Source organism: Nerophis lumbriciformis, linkage group LG20, assembly GCF_033978685.3.
Source record: "Nerophis lumbriciformis linkage group LG20, RoL_Nlum_v2.1, whole genome shotgun sequence".
In the NCBI taxonomy this organism is placed as follows: Eukaryota; Metazoa; Chordata; class Actinopteri; order Syngnathiformes; family Syngnathidae; genus Nerophis; species Nerophis lumbriciformis.
Window position 1 is genome coordinate 26,021,052 of NC_084567.2, and position 19,897 is coordinate 26,040,948.

General features: G+C 41.7%; 1 protein-coding gene across 5 annotated transcripts in view; it reads right to left on the bottom strand.

Moving 5' to 3' along the window:
• The window catches only part of sptan1 (spectrin alpha, non-erythrocytic 1), an 87,234-nt gene extending 67,600 nt beyond the window's left edge, over positions 1-19,634 (bottom strand). For all 5 annotated transcript variants that reach the window (XM_061980699.2, XM_061980698.2, XM_061980696.2 and 2 more), the window contains exon 1: positions 19,506-19,634. The gene's annotated coding sequence lies outside the window, so the exon portion shown is untranslated. The remainder of the gene's footprint in view (positions 1-19,505) is intronic.
• Positions 19,635-19,897: the final 263 nt, after the last annotated feature.

Sequence of the window (19,897 nt, forward strand, 5' to 3'; positions counted from 1 at the left end):
GACTGCGATGTGGATGTACTTTAATATATCCGAGATATACTCGCAGACAGCGATTTACAAAATGTGCAATGTGCAAATATTAAGGGAATGCTGGCGTCTTTGGAGAAAAGGCTCGTAGCAGCATGAAGCAAGTGTGACGGTAGACTCGCTGCAGCTCTAGCTGTTCGTCGAGGACATCGAGGGACAGTCTCCAATAACACCAGAAAAAGGATGCATTATTTGTTGTTAGTCATTTTTACTAAAGAAAAAGTCACGAAAAGGATTGGAGAAGACTGGAAAGGTGAAAAATTCATGCTATCATATCACACTTGTATTTTTCTGGTTTTGTATGTTTCTGTCTACTTGACTTATTTGCACTTTTGTAGACAAAAATTGGTCCGAATATAGTCTTCAGGGTACCAAAACATAGTATGTAATTATACGCTCCAGTATATCAGCCTGTTTGACATACATTTTCCATAATATTGAAGTACGGTGGGAAACGGACATTACCAGGAATTATTTTACCCAGGAAAATAAATACAAGTTAGGTGGAAATGGGTTTATGTTTAAAATGGTCTTTAAAAAACAGTTGCCTTGGTTGGAATCACATATAACTTTTCTACATACCCAAAGCTCTTTACACTGAACCCATCATTCATTCACTTCAACAAGTATTGGTGGGAAGCATGTGTCGTTATTATAAAGTGCCATGTGGCTTCTTTTTTAACTGCCCCATGTGTACACCACTGTGGGTGATACAAGATAGGACAACTGAGCCATTGCCGCGCCACACCTTTTATCATCAGATTGTAAAGCAAGTTCAGCACATTCCATCGACAGCTGACCTTTAATATGTGACTGGCTTTGCAATTTGAAAGACAAAAGCAAGGCGGAAGAATGGATGAGCGTGAACAGTGCAACTTGTTAGTCAGCAGATAAAAAACAACAAAGCATTCACATTCCTCGCAGTCAAAGATGCCCAATAAAGTCAGTGGCTTTCATTGAAATGGATAATGTATTACCATTTCATAATACTTGAATATTGACTACTGTACAAAAAAAAAACATCTGTAGATACAGCTATGATTATAAATCCAATGTATTTTTCTTCCAACATTGTGGCTGCATGATTATGGCCAAAATTAAAATCCCCATTATTTTAATCAGTATAGAAATCACGATTATTCATTATGTTAGGTAAAACATTTTATTTGAATGTTCTATTTTTTTTAAAACAGTAATCAAACAAGGCTTTAACTCCTAAATGAAACTTAACAAAAATAAATCACAAATAATAAAATTTAAGAAAGTTAAAAGGACCAATTAGAAATAAATATGCAATTGCAGAGTGAACTCATAAAATGCAAACAAATCAAAAAACAAGACTGTGCAGAAAAAGCACATATTACAAAGAACACATCTTTGTCTCAGTGGGCGGTTGTGGCACTGCTTGCACATACGTGCAGACACAGTCCCGGTAGTCGTTAGTGAGCAGTACAGCCAAGTAACAAAAATTAAAAGTAAAAGAGATGATTGCCAAGCCAAATGTGCCACTGTGGGAATTTTGTCTTCAAATCGAATAAGAAAGATGAGCCCGCCAACACGGGGTAACAATCCAGTATGCCGAATTTGTTGGAAAGTGACAGCAGCAAAATAAACAACAAAACAAACCACCTCAACCGATTTTTTTAACTGTGTAAAAAAGAGTCCATTTTATCTTAATTATTCAAGATAATTAAAAGTAATTTTTTAAATGGTAAAAATACTAACAAGTTTATTATTAATAAAAGTTGATTGCATTTTTATCATTATTATCATATATTATGATTACCGCATTTTTGGACTATAAGGCACACTTAAAATTATTTCATTTTCTCAAAAAATCGACAGTGCGCCTTATAACCTAATCCATCCATTTTCTACCGCTATTCCCTTTTGGGGTCGCGGGGGGGTGCTGGAGCCTATCTCAGCTGCATTCGGGCGGAAGGCGGTGTACACCCTGGACAAGTCACCACCTCATCACAGGGCCAACACAGATAGACAACATTCACACTCACATTCACACACTAGGGCCAATTTAGTGTTGCCAATCAACCTATCCCCAGGTGCATGTTTTTGGAGGTGGGAGGAAGCGCATAATTCTGGTTGTGTTTACTGAGCTTGAAGCAATTTTATTTGGTACATGGTGTAATGATAAGCGTGACCAGTAGATGGCAGTCATACATAAGAGATACGTGTAGACTGCAATATGATGGCAGTAAATGTCAGAAAAATTGTATTTAAATTATCAAAAAACTTTCCGTTCTGAGTTCTCAATGAACAGACAAGAAGCGGTCTTTGTTGCACCAAGCCAAACGCTTGGAAGATTCCGCTGTGGACGATGGAATGAGACGGGAGGGGTCATCCATTGTCTTGTAAACCTGCCCAAGCTGAATCCAGGACGAACCCAAACCTGAGGGATCTTCTTCTTTTGTCTTCAATGTGACCGACAACAATGACTATTTACATACTCCCCATTCCTGCTGAGACATGTGTTGTTGCGTAAACATTGAAATCTCTAAATAAAAGAGGAGACGGAAACCTTCTTCGTCAGAGCGTGGTGCAGGACTGTGCAGAGAGTACAGTGACCATGTCTTTCCTCAATTGAGTCCAAATTGAATTCTGTCTCTGTTTGATTCCTTGCCTTTTGTCTTGTGTAACAGATGTCCTGTATTTGAACCTGACATCAAATTGGTCCTTCGAGCCGGATTCCAACACGTCTGACGATTCCAGCATGAGTGAGTGAAACCAGAGGACCATGGCAACCAAATCCTGATTGAGGAACTGCTTTTTCTTCATTTCGGGCTGGAATTGAAAGACTGACGGAAAATCCGAGGACAAAAGGAAGGAAGGCAGAGAGCAGTGAGTACGTTTTAAATTGACGAAGAAAGAAACGACTGAGAGAAAGCGTGTGACTGAGGGTTACGACGCATAGACAAACCCTGTAAATCCTAGGCTCTAACAGGTAAAACAAACCCTGTAAATAACAGGTAAAAAGGCCAAATTAGAGGGACGTCGGAGTCCAACGTCCGTGAGTATTAAAATTTTAAATAAAAACTGAATTAAGATAAAAACTGAAGAGGCCAAAAGACTGCAGGTTAACGGAACCGCGAAAACTGGAATCCGTAATATCCATAAACAGACATACTAGGGGGTGTCGGAGCCCACAATAATTTGAAATATCCGTGAACCATTATCCTGGGGACGTCGGAGTCCAACAGACCTAAAATGGTCTATTCAGAATAAAAAACTGAATTTTGTCCGTGAAAAAACAATAACCTGGAGGGCGACGGAGTCCGCATGTAATATACATTGAAATTTCCGTAGATCAATATACTGAAAGGTGTGAATGTGAGAGTGTGTGGGAGTAATCGCCATTAGGCTATCACTCCATATGAAAGTTGTGAGAAGTAAATAGTGGGTTATTGTGGATGCTCTAGGCAAGACACCTCCACTGGGGAACCATCTCCAGTAGAAGCGACGTGTACCACAATAATAAATTAAACCACTATCTTACAACAAAAACAAAAGTAATCCTTATAAGTTTCGGCTCTGTATGGGGCGACGGATTACTCCAAATTCTCAAAATGGAAAGAGGGACACAAAGAAACGCAGATCTAATATGGTCTATTACAATCTATTTAAACCAAAATAGAAGACAACAACCACAACGTCAGCGGTTAGACCCTACTGCATGTTGGCGTTGAAGCAGAGAAGGACATTTTGCAAGAAACTGTCCTGGGAAAAAAAAAAATCAAAGTAACTCAGCATGACTGTTAAAAGACGACACCAATTAGTCATGTTGTCAGCGTATGCCATTGGTGGTAAGATCGCTGCAAATGTGTTTGTTTGTTTGTTTGTTAGTGTGTGTTTAAGTGTGTATCTTTCCAGGTACAAATTGTGTAAAAACCCTGGAGGTTCAAATAAAAATAAAAATAGGTTAAAAGAAAAAGCAAATAGGAGAAAAATCTCAAAGTGCTAAAATGAGATAAAAGTAAAAATAGATGAAGAAATAGGGAAAAATCAATAATAAGAATTAATGCAAAATGAAATAAACTAATGCGAAAGAGAGATAATGGGGGTATTGAAATAAGAGATGAAGAAAAGGTAGACTGAAGATATACATGTATGTTTGGATATATAAAGAGCGCTTTTATATATACAAATATATATATGTATAATTAAATAATGGAATAAATAAAAACCTAGATTAATAACTATAATAAGAGTTGAGATGTATAGTATGATAAAATGATAAAGTGGGTTACATGTTTATTAGCTGAGGAAAGAAGAAAAAAAAAACAGAAAAAAAAAAAAGGAGAGAAGCTCAAGTGTTGCTGACCTTTGCCCTAAGAAGTGCACTCACGCCCTCACACACCACCTTGTGTGTGTGTGTGTGTGTGTGTGTGCGTGGCGCAGTGGGGGAGGTGTGAAAGTGAATTTATTACATGTAAATTTAAAGTAGGTTTAACTTTGAAGTGTAGTATAACATTCTTAAGTTAGATTATGTTTTAGACATTTGCAACACCATACATCTGAGTGTTGAGCTAAGATAAGATAAGGACATAACATAAAATAAATGAGGTATGGCAATCAGGAAAACTATCAGCTAGCGATAGACAACTGATTGCTTTAAATATTATTGAATAATAATTGCAAATAAAAATATAAACAATGGGAAGAATGTAAATTCAGAGTTTAAAAGTATAGATTAAGTAGCATATAGACAGTTAAGTGAGTTTAAAACATTACTTAAAAAATGCATAAAGTAATATGTATAACAAGCATTGTCCTGAGGTTCCATGCAGATCTAAACAAAGGCAAAATAATGCACCTTGGATGATAAACAGTTTGAAAAATGCATGTAAAAAGAAAAATAGACTTTGTAAGGCGTTTATCAAATCAAGAACAGAGAATGCTGAAAAACGCTGTAAGAACTACAAAAACAAGTTGACCAATATATTGAGACAAGCAATGAAAGTAATAAAAAGAAATTATGAGGATGATGTTGAACAAAAAAGACATCTATGTATGTCCAGACAATAAACCAATCTTACAAAGAAAAATCGGTATAAGTGAGCAGCAATATTGAGCCAAGGTTGAACTCATGGCTCAACAGGAGGGATATGAATGCCCTTATACAGAAGTACTATACTTCCTATAGTTTAATTCTTATAAAAAAAATTGTATAAAACATCTATGCAATTAACTAAATAAGAGTGAAGGAAAACATTATTGTCTGGTCATAGTAGATGCATTTTCAAAGTAGTTAGAAATATTTCCTAAAGGAAAAGCAGATGTGCTGACAGTAGCAAAAGCATTATGCAAATATTTAGTAAAAATGTACATTAACATTACAAGTACAACAGGACTAACACCGTTTGAAAGATAGTGGAAAGACCAACCTGGGTACACTTAGTACATTGTAAAAAGGTCATTTCTGTTGAATCATCCAATAAGGAAAGGGAAGCAAAGTCTGGTAATAGTGTGGACGCACACGATGACTAGAGTTGAGCCAAACCACTGACCTTGGTAGAGGAGTGAATCAGCAGAAATGACACCCCAATGGCTCAGACGGTCCATAAACATATGGGTTAACGATATTGGTACTGGTCGGCCCTGCCCCCCTAATATGGTTCACTTGGGAATCTGACGAAAATGTAGAACTCAGGAAACAAAATGATACTGCACCCATAGTAAACCCAAACCACTGGCATAATCAAGAAGTAAAATACACTCACAGGGGAGGTCGTATTAGAAGACGGGCAATGGGAGGATTCGGAGTAACCCCATTAGTGAAAAAAATGCCAGAAAACCCATGCCAGAAAAACAGTAATGGGAAAAAGTATTTGGGATTGTATTTACATTGTAGAAAGGTCATATAATGGAAAAAAGTATTTGGAATTGTATTTGTGTTATCAAAGGGACATGTTAACTAGCACACTACAAATTCCACTGTGACAAAGTTGTAAGCATACCATTTGATGGTGTGTCAAAGTTTGATAATAATTGGTTCCTGTTTTGGTAATTAATTTGTTCCTTATGGCGGAGCAAGTGGGAAAGGCTACAAAAACTGATTGTGTTGTATGTATAAGCCCAGACAATTACTCAATATGAGTCAAAAAAAGTTGAATTGAAGTAATGAGCAAAACAAAATTGACCCTGTAGCTAAAGAGACAAAACAGAAACCAATATTTGATAAATATGTGAAAAAAGCTAATTATACCTGCATTAACATGCAAGGCTCTGTACAACAGTTAGGAAACGTATCATCAGATAACTGCATACACATAGTAAAAGTATCAATATTTGTACAAGAAGTGTTAACACGCCTGAACAGTTTGATATCTGAACATTGGAAAATAATTAGACATGATGTAAACTGGCAAAGTGTTGTAGATCCAACTTATATTGATGGGTGTCCAAGAGGTGTATCTGACGACTATAAATTGGTAAATCAAGTTGCAGCTGAATTTGAATCATCCGTCTACTGGTGGTGTACGATTAACAAGAATGTTGACAGGATAAACTATGTCCACTACAACGTACAGAGATTGGGAAATTGGACACAGGCCGGACTTGAAGCAGTCGCTGATCAACGCCGCCACCTCCCTTATGGCCTTTCAAAACCGTATGGCGCTAGACATGTTGTTAGCGGAAAGAGGGGGTGTGTGCGCAATATTTGGTGAACAGTGTTGCACGTTCATACCAAACAACACTGATGCAGAAGGTAGCCTGACCAAAGCACTGGAAGGCCTTCGCACCCTCAACGGTAAAATGAAAGAGCACTCAGGCATAGATACATCTATGTGGGATGGGTGGATGGACGGTTTCGGCAAATACAAGTCTTTGGTATCATCAATTCTAGTATCTATGGCCGTGTTTGTAGCAATACTGACGTTGTGTGGATGTTGTTGTATTCCCTGTCTGCGTTCTCTGCTTAACCGTCTGATTACCACAGCGATTAGCCCAGCAGATGATAAAGCTGTTCAGATGCACCTCCTGGCGGACGATAAGGAAGATGAATCTGATGATGGGGATACCTACCTGGATGGTGTTCCTGATCTGTTTCCAGACCTGAGTGTGAACATAACTTGGCCCTAGGGAAATGAACCATTAACTGAAAATCGCAAGAAGAAGTTATTGGGGATAAGAAGATTCTGGGGAAGTTGTTTGATAAACAGGAGGGAAATGTCAGAAAAATTGTATTTAAATTATCAAAAAACTTTCCGTTCTGAGTTCTCAATGAACAGACAAGAAGCGGTCTTTGTTGCACCAAGCCAAACGCTTGGAAGATTCCGCTGTGGACGATGGAATGAGACGGGAGGGGTCATCCATTGTCTTGTAAACCTGCCCAAGCTGAATCCAGGACGAACCCAAACCTGAGGGATCTTCTTCTTTTGTCTTCAATGTGACCGACAACAATGACTATTTACATACTCCCCATTCCTGCTGAGACATGTGTTGTTGCGTAAACATTGAAATCTCTAAATAAAAGAGGAGACGGAAACCTTCTTCGTCAGAGCGTGGTGCAGGACTGTGCAGAGAGTACAGTGACCATGTCTTTCCTCAATTGAGTCCAAATTGAATTCTGTCTCTGTTTGATTCCTTGCCTTTTGTCTTGTGTAACAGATGTCCTGTATTTGAACCTGACAGTAAACAACACCAAAACTTTAAATGTTCCATTGACAATATAGAACATTACACACGGCGCTCAAAAATCTGTCAAAATGTTTTTAGTACGACTTCGGCAAGCTATAAAGCCGCACCGCTTGATGGATTGTCAGCGCATTAAACGTGCGAGTATTATTATGGTGCGTGTATAAGGACCGCAAAATGTCACCTACTAGCAGACACATTATTTCGCAATATTATGCAAAACCAACTTTTCTTACCTTCTGGTACCTGCTGATGTGTATTTGGGACCTGCATAAGTCCTGAAAATGTGCGCAGGGCCGCAATTGTAGTCCGTGCCGACGCCGTAGTCATAAGCTTCTGTTTCTCTATGTGGCATTCATCTTCCGCTGTTGCCATTTCTAATATAAAGTAGCGTAAAGTTCTTACTTATATCTGTCAGTAGACTAGCTATCAAAGCGCTAAAACAATAGTGGGTTAACATAATTCACCTTACGGATCTTTAGTTATAAGAGGGTTCCGGTCGGACGATTTTTCACGAGACACATTTCCGGCGTTGATGTTGCACTAGTGAGCCACGGATGAGAAGATTGTGTTCCGTTATTGATTTTAGTAAAGTCTGAATGTCATTAAAACAGTTAGCTCCATCGTTTGACACTTCTTCCACTCCCGTCCTTGCACGCTACACCACTACAACAACGATGACGGGGAGAAGACGCTGTCGAAGGTGAGCCACGTAGGTAAGACCGCCTACAAAACACTGCATCCTGAAGGGACGCTCAGAAAGCTACTTGAAAATGGTCTGTAAAACATGGTTAGAGTGTCCGCCCCAAACCCCGGCCGAGTCATACCAAAGACTATAAAAATGGGACCTATTACCTCCCTGCTTGGCACTCAGCATCAAGCGTTGGAATTGGGGGTTAAATCACCAAAAATGATTCCCGGGCGTGGCCACCGCTGCTGCTCACTGCTCTCTTCACCTCCCAGGGGGGTGAGGGTGATGGGTCAAATGCAGAGGATAATCTCATCACACCTAGTGTGTGTGTGTGTGTGTGTGTGTGTGTGTGATAATCATTGGTACTTTAACTTTATAATTTATGCAACACTTTCACCAAAAAACCACCATCACATGTCATGTAGACCAAAAGATAGTGTTTTAAATTTAGAAAAAAATCCTGATATGACCCCTTGGTGCGGCTTTTGTATGAAAAAATACCTGAATAGACCCGCTCATCGGCAGTGCACCTTTTAATCCGGTGCGCCCTATTGTCCGAAAAATACGGTACATTAGTGCTTAATTAGGTGTCAAAATAATGCTGACCATCGTTTAACGGCAATAATTTGACCGTCCAGCAAAATGTCTTATCGGCTCAAGCCTACTCAGAAGTTGTGCTGGTTAAATGAGAATCTTTCACCAGTGCAGTGAAGTAGTAGTCGTGGGTCTATAAAAACCAGACTGGAGGCCACATTAAGGAGAAAGAAAATCCAGATCCACATACTGTACCCTAAAATGGCCCCTGCCTGTCAGGCTGGAGAAGCTGATACTGTTTACGTGAGCAGCAGTTAAGCGTTATCTAAAGGTTTGCATGCGAGGAGATACTAATGTGCTTTTAGGAGCAACATCGAAATGCAAGGGAAGAGTAAAAGTTGATGAGGGCTTCCTCATCAATAAAGTACTATCTATCTATCTATCTCATGCAAGCTACACTATCGTTTCAATCAAGCATGCTGCCTGCATCCCGCTGAAAGATTTAAAAACATTTTTTTACAATTTCAGACTTTTCAGAGTCAGTTAAACCATTTTTGGTCCATTTTGCCTAAGGAAAATAATCTCCTTTTTTTGTGCACATTTGAACAAAATGTTCAGCTTCCTGACAAAGGCTGTGAATATTAGGGATGCTCTAATCAGGGTTTTATCGATTCCGATCATCCCCATGACTGAGATCAGCCGATACCAATACCAATCCCATGTATTAACTGTAATTGTTTAAACCTCGGGCAGCACGGTGTAAGAGGGGTTAGTGTGTCTGCCTCACAATACGAAGGTCCTGAGTTCAATCCCTGAGCTTGGAGTCTTTCTGTGTGGAGTTTGCATGTTCTCCCCGTGACTGCGTGGGTTCCCTCCGGGTACTCCGGCTTCCTCCCACCTCCAAAAAACATGCACCTGAGGATAGGTTGATTGGCAACACTAAATAGGCCCTAGTGTGTGAATGTGAGTGTGAATGTTGTCTGTCTATCTGTGTTGGCCCTGCAATGAGGTGGCGACTTGTCCAGGGTGTACTCCGCCTTCCGCCCGAATGCAGCTAAAATAGGCTCCAGCTCCCCCCGCGTCCCCGAAGGGAATAAGCGGTAGAAAATGGATGGATGTTTAAACCTATTTATGATGAGTACTATTGACAGTTTATCAATATCAACATATCTAAGTTGGTTCCCTATTATTTTATTACACACATTTTTGAGCAAAACAATAGTTCACAATAACTAAACAAAAGCTACAACTATTATCTGCTAAACCAGGGTTCCCCCTTGGTGTATTTGATTGTGGCGGTGTTCCACGGCAACATATTAGCTGCCACACCTTAAAAAAATGTGTTAATGTGAAGACAAATTTAAGTAATATATTGTATTACAGCGTCCGGAAGAAAACACGCAAAGTCCGACGTTCTTCACCCACATCTGCGGTCCTCTCCAAGGTTTCTCATAGTCATTTTCATTGACATCCCACTGGGTTGTGAGTTTTTCCTTGCCCTTATGTGGGATCTGAACCGAGGATGTCGTTGTGGCTTGTGCAGCCCTTTGAGACACTTGTGATTTAGGGCTATATAAATAAACATTGGTTGATAAACATTGAATCTTATGCAAAAATGGGCCCAATTGTAGCATGTAATTCACTCCAAGACACACAAGACTTCCTTATTCTCTGCCAAAACAATGTGTTCACAGATCATGAAAAAAGATTAACATCATAACACACATACACATTAACCCGAAAGGTAGTGACAGTATAAATGGATATATGTAGGTAATTATTTGGGCACTTTTGACTAGTGATGCACCGAAAACTAGGACGCCGAAAAAAGACGCACTTTGATCACCGGAACAGCGCCGCCGAAACCAGATGTTGTGATGACGAAACCAGATGTTGTGATGACATAAGCCATATGTACAAGGTTGTTTGGATCGGAGGTATGGAGCCAGACAAACTGCCAGTAAGATTTGGTATCGGGGAAAAATTATAGTGTAGAAAAAGTTGTATTGGCACAGAAACAAGTTTTGGCAACAAATTAATACAAACATTGAAAGAATACAATATTTTTATTGAATGTTTTCGATGCCAATATTCGTACACTTTTATTGATTTTTTGTGTTTCAAAAGGTTTTTATGACCGCTTTTCTTTTTTACGATTTAGTTTTTTTTTCCAGTTTCGCTTCTTTTTTTACGGTCTGAAAATGATGGCAGTGTTTTAATGTGAGATGCGGGCGCCCGTGGGTGGGGTTATACTAAGTTTACCCGGAAGCAGTTTTACTGGACTTGAGCATGCAAGTAAAACACCGTAGAAGAAGAAAGGAGGACTGCCCTCTAAATTAAGTTTAAAATAGCTTCAAAATATGAAATTATTAAGCAAAAGTTGTTTTTTTACATTTATCTTGAGTAGACTTGTATATGTTGCTGCTCAGAGAGAGATATTTTGTAAACAGGATATAGTGACTTACTTTATTACTCTTTGACTACTTCGTAAAGCACTCTGGTCAACTTTGTTACTTTCACAATTGGTTTTATAAATGCTGTTGATTTCAGCACAGAGAGGTTATTAGGATATACACTATATTGCCAAAAGTATTTGGCCACCTGCCTTGACTCACATATGAACTTGAAGTGCCATCCCATTCCTAACCCATAGGGTTCAATATGATGTCGGTCCACCTTTTGCAGCTATTACAGCTTCAACTCTTCTGGGAAGGCTGTTCACTTGGAGGTGCTGATTCTCATCCCAGTCGCTTCACACTCAGCTGCGAACCGATCCAGTGAGAGCTGAAGATCCTGGCCAGATGAAGCCATCAGGACCACATCATCTGCAAAAAGCAGAGACCTAATCCTGCAGCCACCAAACCAGATCCCCTCAACGCCTTGACTGCGCCTAGAAATTCTGTCCATAAAAGTTATGAACAGAATCGGTGACAAAGGGCAGCCTTGGCGGAGTCCAACCCTCACTGGAAACGTGTCCGACTTACTACCGGCAATGCGGACCAAGCTCTGGCACTGATCATACAGGGAGCGGACTGCCACAATCAGACAGTCCGATACCCCATACTCTCTGAGCACTCCCCACAGGGCTTCCCGAGGGACACGGTAGAATGCCTTCTCCAAGTCCACAAAACACATGTAGACTGGTTGGGCAAACTCCCATGCACCCTCAAGGACCCTGCCGAGAGTATAGAGCTGGTCCACAGTTCCACGACCAGGACGAAAACCACACTGTTCCTCCTGAATCCGAGGTTCGACTATCCGGCGTAGCCTCCTCTCCAGTACACCTGAATAGACCTTACCGGGAAGGCTGAGGAGTGTGATCCCACGATAGTTAGAACACACCCTCCGGTTCCCCTTCTTAAAGAGAGGAACCACCACCCCGGTCTGCCAATCCAGTGGTACCGCCCCCGATGTCCACGCGATGCTGCAGAGTCTTGTCAACCAAGACAGCCCCACAGCATCCAGAGCCTTAAGGAACTCCGGGCGGATCTCATCTACCCCCGGGGCCTTGCCACCGAGGAGCTTTTTAACTACCTCAGCAACCTCAGCCCCAGAAATAGGAGAGCCCACCACAAACTCCCCAGGCACTGCTTCCTCATAGGAAGACGTGTTGGTGGGATTGAGGAGGTCTTCGAAGTATTCCCTCCACCGATCCACAACATCCGCAGTCGAGGTCAGCAGAACACCCTCCTCGCCATACACGGTGTTAATAGTGCACTGCTTCCCCTTCCTGAGGCGGCGGATGGTGGTCCAGAATTGCTTCGAAGCCGTCCGGAAGTCGTTTTCCATGGCCTCACCGAACTCCTCCCATGTCCGAGTTTTTGCCTCTGCGACCGCTGAAGCCGCACACCGCTTGGCCTGTCGGTACCTGTACGCTGCCTCAGGAGTCCGATGAGCCAAAAGAACGCGATAGGACTCCTTCTTCAGCTTGACAGCATCCCTCACCGCCGGTGTCCACCAACGGGTTCTAGGATTACCGCCACGACAAGCACCAACTACCTTGCGGCCACAGCTCCAATCAGCCGCCTCGACAATAGAGGCGCGGAACATGGTCCATTCGGACTCAATGTCCAGCACCTCCCTCGTGACATGTTCAAAGTTCTTCCGGAGGTGGGAATTGAAACTCTCTCTGACAGGAGACTCTGCCAGACGTTCCCAGCAAACCCTCACAATGCGTTTGGGCCTGCCAGGTCTGTCCGGCATCCCCCCCCACCATCGCAGCCAACTCACCACCAGGTGGTGATCGGTAGAAAGCTCCGCCCCTCTCTTCACCCGAGTGTCCAAAACATGAGGCCGCAAATCCGATGACACAACTACAAAGTCGATCATGGAACTGCGGCCTAGGGTGTCCTGGTGCCAAGTGCACATATGGACACCCTTATGTTTGAACATGGTGTTCGTTATGGACAATCTGTGACGGGCACAAAAGTCCAATAACAAAACACCGCTCGGGTTCAGATCCGGGCAGCCATTCTTCCCAATCACGCCTCTCCAGGTTTCACAGTCGCTGCCAACATGAGCATTGAAGTCCCCCAGTAGAACGAGGGAATCACCCGGGGGAGCACTCTCAAGTACTCCCTCAAGTGAATCCAAAAAGGGTGGGTACTCTGAGCTGCGGTTTGGCGCGTAAGCGCAAACCACAGTCAGGACACGTTCTCCCACCCGAAGGCGGAGGGAAGCTACCCTCTCGTCCACCGGGTTGAACTCCAACGTGCAGGCTCTGAGCCGGGGGGAAACAAGAATTGCCACCCCAGCCCGTCGCCTCTCACTGCCGGCAACGCCAGAGTGGAAGAGAGTCCAGCCCCTCTCGAGAGAACTGGTTCCAGAGCCCTTGCTGTGCGTCGAAGTGAGTTCGACTATATCCAGCCGGAACTTCTCCACCTCGCGCACTAGCTCAGGCTCCTTCCCCCCCAGCGAGGTGACGTTCCACGTCCCAAGAGCTAGCTTCTGTAGCCGAGGATCGGACCGCCAAGTGCCCTGCCCTCGGCTTCCGCCCAGCTCACATCGCACCCGACCTCTATGACCCCTGCTATGGGTGGTGAGCCCATTGGAGGGGGGACCCACGTTGCCTCTTCGAGCTGTGCCCGGCCGGGCCCCATGGGGACAGGCACGGCCACCAGGCGCTCGCCATCGTGCCCCACCTCCGGGCCTGGCTCCAGAGGGGGGCCCCGGTGACCCGAGTCCGGGCAAGGGAAATCTAAGTTCCTTGTTCGTTTTCTTCATAGAGGTCTTCGAGCTGCTCTTTGTCTGATCCCTCACCTAGGACCAGTTTGTCTTGGGAGACCCTACCAGGGGGCATAAAGCCCCCGGACAACATAGCTCCTAGGATCATTGGGACACGCAAACTCCTATACCACGTTAAGGTGGGAGCTTATTTTATTCTTATAAAATAAAAGTGAGCTTTTGTTAAACCAAATATTGTGTGTTTTTTTCCTTATACAACAACCTATCTGGATTCGATAAGAGAATCGATAATGAATCAGTTCGATAAGAGGATTCGATAATGGGCTCGAACTCGAGAACTTCTTGTCAAACATCATCCCTAGTCATGTTGGAAGAGAAAGGGGCCCGCTCCAAACAGATCCCACAAAGTTGGGAGCATGAAATTGTCCAAAATGTTTTGGTATCCTGGAGCATTCAAAGTTCCTTTCACTGGAACTAAGGGGCCAAGCCCAACTCCTGAAAAACAACCCCACACCATAATTCCTCCTCCACCAAATTTCACACTCGACACAATGCTGTCCGAAATGTAGCGTTCTCCTGGCAACCTCCAAACCCAGACTCGTCCATCAGATTGCCAGATGGAAAAGCGTGATTCATCAGTCTAGAGAAGGCGTCTCCACTGCTCTAGAGTCCAGTGGCGACGTGCTTTACACCACTGCATCCGGCGCTTTGCATTGGACTTGGTGATGTATGGCTTAGATTAAGTTGCTCGGCCATGGAAACCTCTTCCATGAAGCTCTCTGCGTACTGTACGTGGGCTAATTGGAAGGTCACATGAAGTTTGGAGCTCTGTCGCAACTGACTGTGCAGAAAGTCAACGACCTCTTTGCACTGACTTCCTGAGAGCGGCCCATTCTTTCACAAAGGCTTGTAGAAACAGTCTCCATGCCGAAGTGCGAGATTTTATACACATGATTAGAACACCTGATTCTGATCATTTGGATGGGTGGCAAAATACTTTTGGCAATATAGTGTGTTTATGTTATTTATTAAATGTTTAAATAATTAATATGTATGAATTCTCTTTACAAAGCAAATAAAATAACTTTAAAGCAATTACTCATATTAACTAGTTATGATACAGTTTATAGAGGATGTATTATACGATTAATTCTTAAATAAAAAGTAACATGGCAGTCAACCATCAGCTTCGCTCACTTAAGGATGATGTCCTGTAGTTGGATGTCCTCTCAGAAACACGCCTGTGAAGGAAGTCCAGATGTCTCACAAAGGCAGAGATTGTCTTTGTATTTCTTTGTCTTTATGCAACATTACAAAGTACTACTTAGATATTATTTTTAAAGATGTTTTAATGTAATTGTTAATAGAAATTTTAAAAGTGCAGCCTGTTTCTTAAATACATTTTAAATAATCCCTCAGCTTTACATTATAGCAGTTGATGTTTTAAAAATATGTTGTAGGTTGTACATGTAAATATTATGTGGAATATCATTTAGTATATCTATATTGTACTATTTGCAAATAAGGCAAGAAATTAATTACAATCGCGGTAGTTTCAGCACAATGTTTATAGAAGTTAAATAACACCTGACAATACATTACGACACACAATAAGACCACCTATTTAGGTGTAAACATAGAAAGAAAAAGATAGATCAGATTTAAGGTTTTACTTCCAAAAGCTGAAAAACAGTCCGTACATGACGTTGTCTCCACAGCCTGGATATGATCGGCTCCCTCCCGGGGGAACAAGAGGATGAATCGCCAAAGGTCGCTCAACATTACGATAGTCGAAGTCTCGTATTTTAACACAAATTGGTTACTTATGTCACAGTCACACCAAGCTTTACATGTCTGATGTTCCATCCATGCATTTTCTACCGCTTGTCCCTTTTGGGGTGGCGGGGGGGCGCTGGAGCCTATCTCAGCTGCATTCGGGCGGTAGGCGAGGTACAACCTGGACAAGTCACCACCTCATCACAGATGTCTGGTGTTAAATGTTTTAAATGAAATACGGCTACACTTACATTTCAAAGTCGCTCTTTTCCCACCACGTGGAAATGTAACAAACTGAGTTTTGTCAAATATCACGACTATATCGAGCACTAGTCTCCACCTCTACCTCTAATGAATCCAAAAATGGAAAACTGCTGTTGGGTGCGTACAAGAGAAGGCATTAATGGGCAATGGCAGATCACATACTTTTTCCTGAAAATTGACCAATAGCAATTAGCACATACTGCGTTTCTTATTTTTTATTCATTTGCAACAGAGTCTTGTGTATGTGTGTCAGTATGTATGTCAAGGAGTGCAGCAGTCAGAGTTGGCCAGCAGGAGACATGACCTCAATGGATGCTTGATAAGCGTTATCATTTTCAATGACTGCGTTTTTATCTGTTGCCTTAAAACAGTCCTTCTCAAATAGTGGGGTGGGCGCATCACCAGAATATGATAAAGCGTATGTAGCACTTCGCTTCACTGTCACCACGGTGGGAGACGAGGAAAGACCGGTGCGGGGTAAAACAAAAGTAGTGAAGAGAAGGAAAAAATACAACATACTAAGGCTGGGCGATAAATCGATATACTCGATATATCGCAGATTTGTTTCTGTGCGATATACAAAAAGGCTATATCGTGATATTCGAGTATACGTTCTCACGCTGTTGCTTTTAGCTGCGGGCATTACACTGCATGCGTTTCCCACTCTTTCTTGTCTCTCCTTCTCACAGAGACGTAAAACAAGCGCACCTTCTTACATACGTCACGTGTGCAACGTCACACGCTCCCGCGGAGCAGAGAGGTCGCGACATTGTAACGATAGCTGTGATGCTAACGGTGCGGTGCGGGTGGTAATACGAGAGAGAGAAGGTTTCGAATCTGGTAACAAATGAAGGAAGAATTAATTCCCAAGAAAAACAGCACGGGGTCCATCGTCTGGCGGTGGTTTGGCTTCAAGCGGGAATATGTTGAACAATTATGCGGCAAAAGCGTTACTACAAAAAGTAGCAGCACTGCTAATGTAGAATCATTTGAAAAGTCACCCGCTGGAGAATGAAGAGTGCTTGAAACTCTGCATGTCAACATCTCCGTTCGGTGCCACACCAACAAAATGCAGAGGCAACCATTTCCAGATCAACACCGTATGAAAAAAATTGTCTAAAACAGAAGGAGACACAGCCCCAGGAACCTACCACATAGCAAAGGACATACACTATTTGATTTCCTATTATGCAGCTCATTTTTATTTGACACTTATTGAAATATCTTGTGTGACATCATGCACAAAAGTGCACTTTATTTATTTTAAACTATTGTAGTGGCGTTCAGCACAAAAAGTGCACTTTAAGTTTAGTGTTGTCCTGATATGTCATCTTGGTGACATCATGCACAAAAGTGCACTCATAGCTTGTTTTAAAATGTCTCTGACAATCTTGCGCTTTCTGTTTTGGAAATGACATGAATGTTTGTGCCACTGCTTAATAACTGTTTAATAAATACAGTTTGGGTAAATTGACTTAGTTGTGATTTGCCCCTCTGCATGAAAGTTTAAAATAAGCATATATTTATGATGTATGAACAAGATTGTTTTAATGTAGACACATAGAATCATCATACTGCTGTGATTATATGCATCAAGTGTTCATTCAAGGCTAAGGCAAAATATCGAGATATATATCGTGTATCGTGACATGGCCTAAAAATATCGAGATATTAATAAAAGGCCATATCGCCCAGCCCTACAACATACAAAGCTAATGCACTTGCGTGTGTGTTATGTGCTAAAAAACAGAAGAGGGCGAGGTATAATCCATACAGTGGCGGGCCGTGCGTTTCCCACCTAGGTTTTGTTTTTAACCTTCTTAACCCTGAACGTACATTGTTAATACACGCAACCCTAACTCAAAATGCCGGACATTTGAGGCATTTAAGAACGTCCTCCTTCTTTCTTAAATGCCTCAAATGTCCGGCATTTTGAGTATTGTTTACACAACGTGCAGTACGCTACTTAATATGTCCGTGTGGAAACTCGTTCGGTACACCTGCGCACCGAACTGAAACCCCCGTACCGAAACGGTTCGAGACAAATACACGTACCGTTACACCCCTATTATTTTGATTATTGTTTCTCAGCTGTTTGTAAATGTTGCAGTTTATAAATAAAATTTAAAATAAATAAATAAATAAATAAAAAATACGTAGCCTCAGCGCATGCGCATAGCATAGATTCAACGAATCGATGACTAAATTAATCGCCAACTATTTTTATAATCGATTTTAATCGATTAGTTGTTGCAGCCCTAATTGTGTTATATTTGTTTTACGTTGCACGAATGCGCCAAGTAAAATTCCTAGTCTGTGAACCCGTTCTCAAACAATGGCAATAAAAACTCTTCTGATTCTGACCTTCGTATTGTGAGGCACACGCACTAACCCCTTTTCCACCGTGCTGCCCCAATTGTCAAGATGCAGAGCAAAATGATACCTCTTCCTGTCATTTTTTTATTATAGCAGTCAGGGTGAAAATGAACACAACGTCCTTTTTTCCTATCACACAGCACGAGATAGGCAACAAACTGGAAATCATTAATGATGCACTTCACCCTAAAGAACTTAATTAGAAATAATACCACTCTTGAAACTCTTACTCTTATACTTGTATGCATTATCTTTGTACTTTACTAACAAACAGTGTCCAAAGTGCTACCTGTGGGTAGCACTGCAGTGAAAGGTACTTATGCTTGGCACCGTGACAGAGGACAGCAGCACCCCTAATGGCCGGAAGTAGAGCCGCACCTGCTGGCCAGATAACGGTCAAAATGACGCCCTATTTTTTTGTAAGTAGCATTGTTTAAATGACACTATACACTTGTATACAGATACTTCAGATACCTACAAAGATCGGAAACGTGGGCATGTACGTGTTACTGTATATGCGGTATATGGTATATTGGTTTAAAAAAAAAAACTTGCTAAATGCAGAAATGCAAGCACACTGGGCGGATCCCATTCCAAAATGGCCGACAGCCTAATGCAGAATATCTATAAACATTCCAAACTTTGATATTTAAGTAAAATATACAATACCTCGTCCGCAGTGGCAACTGTTTAGTAAATGTAATAATTGACATACAGACTAAATTAGTAAAAATGGTGCTTGATTATGTAAACACAGAATATACGAATACCGTGTTTTCATTCATTGTAGATGATGTTGACTAATACAATATTAGACGTTGCATATGAACAAATAGATCAAAGACAACACACAATTATACCATGAAAAAGGATCCGAGTAGGAATATTGACACAGCTGTTAGCTAAAATTAGCCACCATGCTAGCGCTAAAGAGACGTAAGTAAATGAATTGTGAAACATGATTTCAAGTATAAAATGTTAAACCATGCACGATTCCTACCTCTTAGTCTCTTCGAAGTGTGGAAGAAGATGCAGAGGCGTTGGCGTTGTCGATCAGCTCGTCGAAGAGTAAAGCACTCTGTTTTCCTCCGCCGCGGTGACGTCACTGCTGCAGCAGCGCCGCACCACTTTGGACCGGAAGTCGTACTGCGGCAATGACGTCATACATAAACTACGTTGATAAAACAGTGTTTTTCAACCACTGTGCCGCGGCAGACTAGTGTGCCGTGGGAGGTTGTCATTTCACCTAATTGGGTTAAAAACATTTTTTTGCAAGCCAGTAATTATAATCCTGTTTGATTGATTGAAACTTTTATTAGTAGATTGCACAGTACAGTCCATGTTCCGTACAATTGACCACTAAATGGTAACGCCCGAATAACTTTTTCAACT